The sequence below is a fragment of the Ursus americanus genome, chromosome 21 (assembly GCF_024610735.1).
Source record: "Ursus americanus isolate L20-20 chromosome 21, mUrsAme1.1.p, whole genome shotgun sequence".
Lineage (NCBI taxonomy): Eukaryota > Metazoa > Chordata > Mammalia > Carnivora > Ursidae > Ursus > Ursus americanus.
The window spans coordinates 14837689-14844107 of record NC_142147.1 but is presented as its reverse complement, the minus strand read 5'-3'; positions in this window follow the sequence as shown (position 1 = coordinate 14844107).

Here is a 6419-nt window from a genome sequence, read left to right as displayed (position 1 = left end):
TGGCTGTCTCTCTCTCTCTGTCAAATAAATAAATTAAATCTTTCAAAAAAAAAAAAAAAGGTACAATGGTGGTGGCCAGGGCCTGGGGGGAGGGGAAGTTACTGGGTAATGGGCATGGAGTTTCAGTTTTGCAAGAGGAACAGAGTTCTGGGGATGGACGGCAGCAGCGGTTGCACAACAGTGTGAATGTACTTAATACCGCTGCACACGTAAAATGCTTACGGTGGGAAATTTTATGCTATGTGTGTTTTATTGCAATTTAAAATCATAAAAAAAAAAAAGAAAAACCAACAACACATCTGTGGGCCAGCTTGGCTCTAGAACTTTCAGGCATGTCGGTTAAATATTCAAGTACTTCAAATATTTAATGTATTGACTTAGCTACACACAGATATTTTAAAGTCACATATTAGCTAAAACAATACACCACTTTAGAAAAGTAGCTTTGTCCGCTCTGTCACATTTCATTAAATAAGTATGTCCTATTTTCTGCATTACACTCCGCCCACACATCTCTGTCATTTCTTCGTCACTGTCCCTGTGATCACTCTCTGAGTGGCCCTCTCCACTTTCCAGTGTGACTACCATCTGATGTGTTTGCAACAGGCACCTAAGACACTGTCCCCGAAATTTAACCCAGGTCCCAGTTAGCCATCTGCCAAATATTAGATGGTACAGATCCATTTCATCTCTTCATATGAGTGCAGAAGAGCACACAGATATTCTGATGAATTTTCACGAACAGAACACATCCATGTAACCAGCATCTAGATCAAGAAAAAGAACATGCCCCGCCCACCAGAACCCCAGGTCCCCTCCTGGCCACCATCCCCCACTCAAGCAGAACCACTGGCCTGACTTCTAACACCAGAGGTTGGTTTGACCTGGGTATTTTTTTTTTTTTAATTCCCCCTTGACTTCATTTCTTTATTTGCAATATAGGGATCTTTTTAAAAAATGTTATTTATTGGGGCGTCTGGGTGGCACAGCGGTTAAGCGTCTGCCTTCGGCTCAGGGCGTGATCCCGGCATTATGGGATCGAGCCCCATATCAGGCTCCTCTGCTATAAGCCTGCTTCTTCCTCTCCCACTCCCCCTGCTTGTGTTCCCTCTCTCGCTGGCTGTCTCTATCTCTGTCGAATAAATAAATAAAATCGTTAAAAAAAATGTTATTTATTATGGTAACACATATATTTTTTAAAAAGTTGCCATTGAAACCATTTTTAGGTGTACATTTAGTGACATTAATTATATTCACGATATTGTGCGACCATCATCACTATCTGTTTCGAAAGCTTTTCCATCACCCCAAACAGACCCTGAACATATGTGTCTGTTTATACCACAGTTATCCATTGTATTGTCGAGAGACACTGGTTTGTTTGGCTATCACAAATGGTACTTAAAAGAGTACTTAATAGTATTAATGCTGTTATGTGGTTTTTTTCAACATCACAAAGCAATTAACTCAATTCTGACATCATCTACCTGGAGATAGCGTGGGAGCCCACAGGTTAAGGGCTCAGTCCTGCAGGACGGCCCTCCCCCACGGGCTCCGCTGCGCGTGGCAAGTCCGAGCTGTTAACTGTGCTTCAGATCCACAGGCCATACATCAGAGGTTCTAACAGCCGCTTCCTTGGGTTGGATTATTTTGCTAGAGCCACTTACAGACCTCAGAGAAACATTTTCCTTCCTAGATTATCAGTTTATTGTAAAAGGATCTAACTCAGAAACAGAAGAGACGCAGAGGGCAAGGCATGGGGAAGGGGTGAAGCTCTCAGAACCCTGTGCTTCTGGGGTTTTATGGAGACTTCATTACATAGGTGTGGTCCGTTAAATCATGGGCAGTTGGTGATTGAACGCAGTTGCTGGCCTCTCTTCCTTTGCTGGAGGTTGGGTGGGGGGATGGGGTGGAACTAAACTTTCCAAGTCTCTAATCACTGATTGGTTTCTCTGGGGGTTTTCCAAAAGTCACGTCATTAACATAACAAAAGACACCTTGTAGCTCCTATCACTTAGGAAATTCCAAGACGTGTGCCAGGAACCTTGAAGAAGACCAAACATAAATTTCTTATTAGAAATCACAGTATCACAGCGCTGTATAAATATTCGTACACATGCCTTTTCGTGAACAGGTGCATGCATATTTGCTGAGTCTACCTCTAGGAGTGAAGCTGCTGGGTCAGGGAGTGTGCGTACGTTCAGCTCTCACAGATGATGCTAGACCATTTTCCAAAGTTGTGCCGTTTGTATTCCTATCAACAGGGTATGAGAGTTCTGGTTGGTCTGCATTCTTGTCAACGCTTGATAGTGGTTTTCTTCTTTTCTTTTTCTTTTTTTTCATTTCAGCCCTTCTGGTGGGTTAATAGTGGTCTTGCATTGTCGTTGTAATCTGAATTTCCCTAGTGGTTAATAGAGTGTGTTTGTTGGTCCCTGGGGTATCCTTTTTTTAATGAAGTGCTGACCAAGTCATGTATCCATTTTCCTTTTGGATCATCTGCTTTTTTGTCTTATCGTTCTGTAGAAGTTCTTCATATATTTTGGATACAAGTCTTCAGTTGGACGTGTGGATTGCAAGGATCTTCTACTCTCTGGCTTCCTGTTTATTCTCTTAGTGGTGTCTGGTGAATGGACGCTCTTAATTTTTAAAGCACTGCTTTCTAAAGTAATTTTTGAAAGGTTTGTTTACAGTGTTATTTAACACTTGCAATTGTGAAGTCATATCCCCAGGAAAAATACTAAATCTGTGTTAAATGTCTTTGCCTCCTTTTCTCCCTCCCAAACTCCTTCTGCTGGGTGTCCGCCATAAACATCCCAAATTAGAATTCGCTGAGGTCATTTCAGGCTATTGTGTCTTCTGCAAATAGTACTTCCTTGTTTAAAATAAAGGAATCAGAAAACTTCAGGTAATGGGAGAGACTTTATCAAAACTTGTATAGAAAGACTCCTTTTCTGAGAGATTTGTTTGGAATGAAAAAATGTATTCCGGAATGGCTGGTCTGTATAGGAGTGTTTGTGGTTCCACTGTTGTAACAGAAAAATGCTGAAAATACCCAAATGTCCTAATTATGGTATCTTCATTCAGTGGAATACCAAAGAGCAGTTTAACAGACAAGCCGTATTTATGCATAAGAATATAGACTTTAAGGGGTGCCTGGGTGGCTCCGTCAGTTAAATGTCTGCTTTTGGCTCAGGTCATGATCCTGGGGTTCTGGGATGGAGCCCACGGTCTTCCGGCTCCCTGCTCAGTGGGGAGGCTGCCTCTCCCTCTCCCTCTGACCCTCCTCCCAGCTCCTACTCTTGCTCTCTCTCTCTCTGAACAAATTTAAAAAATCTTTAAAAAATAAAAAAAGAATACAGACTTTAGAGGGGGAAAGGCCGGGAGTGGGAGAGCGTGTGTGATAAACCCTGTGTACCCGTCCCTTGTATATGCAGTCTGCTGGGAAGAAATCACACCAGTGGCAGCAAGGGGGTGGGGATGCAGAGATGGAAGGGTGAGTCACATGCCTTTGCAAATTATTTGGGACATTCAAAATATTTTTTAACCCACGGCCATCTATTATTTATTCCAAAAAAAATTATTTAAAAATTTGAAAAATATGAAATGTGGAAACTTGAAATACTTTTTTCAAAGATTTTATTTATTTATTTGAGAGAGAAAGAGTGCACGTGCACAAGGAGAGGGAAGGGGCAAAGGGAGAGGGGGAAGCAGACTCCCCATTGAGCAGGGAGCCCAACTCAGGATCATGACCTGAGCCAAAGGCAGACACTTAACCGACTGAGCCACTCAGGTGCCCCATGAAATACTTGCATCCTAAGAAATACACGCAGTCATTTTGTCTGAGCCCTGAATGGTTCCCTTCCAATCTATCAAATTCTCTCTGCCCCCTTACTATTGGAGTAAGGACCAGGGTGAGGGCTAACCATAGGGGTGTCTCCCTTTGGGACTTTACTCTCAGCAACAGGGGACCCAAAGCATGGCAAACTCAGGGCCGGTTTCTCCATAAGGCACAATGGGCACAGTGCCTAGGGTCCACAATTGATCTAGAGGCCCATGGAAATGTTTTAATTTATTTAAAATCACTAGAAAGGAGCGCCTGGTGGCTTAGTCGGTTAAGCGTCTGCCATTGGCTCAGGTCATGATCCCCAAGTCCCAGGATCGGGCCCTGAGGTGGGCTCCCTGCTCAGCGGGGAGTCTGCTTCTCCCTCTGCTCCTCCCCCTACTTGTGCTCTCTCTCTCTCTCAAGTAAATAAATAATTATAATCTTTAAAAAATAAATAAAATAAAACCACTAAAAAAAAAGAGACTACAATCCAGCCTGGATTATAGTTGTCTTTATACCAATACAGTCATAAAATATTATTTTATACAATTATGGGGGTATATATATATATATTTTTTTTTTTTTTTCAAGGAAGGGGGCTCATGATGGCATAAAAGTGCCTAGAAAGTCATAAAGTGGCCCTAGCTACATAGTAAATAGTTTGGGGACCGATGGTCTCTGATGTGACTGAACCCTTCCCCTGCCATAGACAGCACAGTAGTTCCCCCCTTAGCCCCCCACCCTGGGGGTGGTGCCTGAAATCGCAGATAGAAGTGAGCCTGTATATACTATGTTTTTTCCTATACATACATGCCTATGATAAAGTTGTTTCATTTAAGATTAAAAAAAAAATTTAAGTAATCTCTACACCCAACGTGGGGCTCGAACTCACAATCCCGAGATCAAGAATCACACGCTCCACCGACTGAGCCAGCCAAGCACCCCCAAGTTTAATTTATAAATCAGGCACAGTAAGAGATGAAGAACAGTAACTGATGATAAAATAGAGCAATTGTAACAAGATACTGTAATAGAAGTTATGTGAATGTGCGCTCTCTCTCTTTCTCTCGTCTTACTGGGCTGTGCGCATCCTTCTTCTCGCAATGATGCCAGATGATAAAATGCCTGCATGAGGACAAGGGAGAGGCCAATGACACAGGCATTGAGATGCGGCAGCATCAGGCTGCTGTTGACCTTCTAACAATTCCAGAGGGAGGATCGTGTACTTCCGGACCGCGGTTGACCTCGGGTAACTGAGGCTGCAGAAAGCGAAACCGCGGAGAAGGGGGGGATGGTTGTACACAGTCGGCAAGGAGTGGCCACGTTCCAACAAAACTTTATTTACAAAAACAGGTGGGGGCCAGGGTTTGGTCAAGGTCACGCTCTGCTCTGAGGGCGGGTCTGTTTCTGCACGTGTTAATGAGTACATGGACTGGGAGAGGGGGATTGCCACCAGGTCTGGTCCCCGTCTGGTGGTTGAGTTGGGGTGGGGGGGGCAGTTTGCAGGTCACCCTAGCCCCTAACCTGCAGAGTGGCCTTGAGCCAGTTGCTGCCCCTGCCGGGCCTCGGCTCCCTGTCTGTAAGGTGGAGGCAGTACCTCCCATTTGCTGGACAATGAGGAGACCGTGAAATGGCACAGGGGACATGGAAGGGCCTGGAATAGGAAAAGGAGATTCCCACCAGGCAGCTCAGGGCAGAAACGGCCAGATTCCCAAAGGCCTGGCAGCCTAGGGAACACACTTTGGCAGAGGAAAGAAGGAGGTGAGGGCAGCCAACAACGTGACCCGAAACACAAACAGTCCCCAAAGAAGGACCGAAACTCTCAGGTTGGTGAAAACACGCTTGTCAGGTTTTTGTCCTGCCTCGGAGTGGGACTGGGGGAAGGTGCTGCAGGCCGGGCTCCATTGGCAGTGGCCAGGAGTGGCTGGGCATGGGTCCAGACAAGGGTTTCCCGGGCGCACCCGTGTGCAGTGCGTGGTCAGCCTGGACGCCCGCTCTGAAACTGCCGCTCGCACCTCAGGGAGGGAGCCCCACGTTCCTGTCTCTCCCAGGGCTGTGCTGTGGCCAGCTCAGGGAAAGCTCTGCTGTGTCCTGGAAGGGCGGTTTGGAAGCATCTATTAAAAATAGACAACACCCATTTCCAGGGGTCCGGGGAATTGACCTTCTCTCCAATGTATCAAACGGAGCTCTGGCAGGATACAGAATTCACGCCAGGCAGTCTTCATGACTTACACGGTGTTGTCAGGTGTCACTGGACGCTGTGAGGGAAGATGCTAGACTAGCCCGGTGGGGTGACAAAGCTACCCAGAGCCCAGAGGTCAAGGGGAGGGAGAGCATCACCTGAGCTGAGTGCGAGGGTCTGCCGTCGGGGAGCTGTTTACCGCTGCCAGATCCTCTGAGGGGAAGCCAAGCGGGGATGGGGTGAGTTGGGGGAAGGTACCCAGCCTTCCTTCTCTTCTGCCCTTCAGACAGACACCCTTTGTTGGTAGAACAGAGGCCAGAGGGCAAGCGAGCCTGCCAGGAAGTGTCGTCGTGGGGCCAGGCTCCCAGGGCAGGTGGAGCAGAGCAGAGATGCCTGGCCAGGGGCATGTGAAGA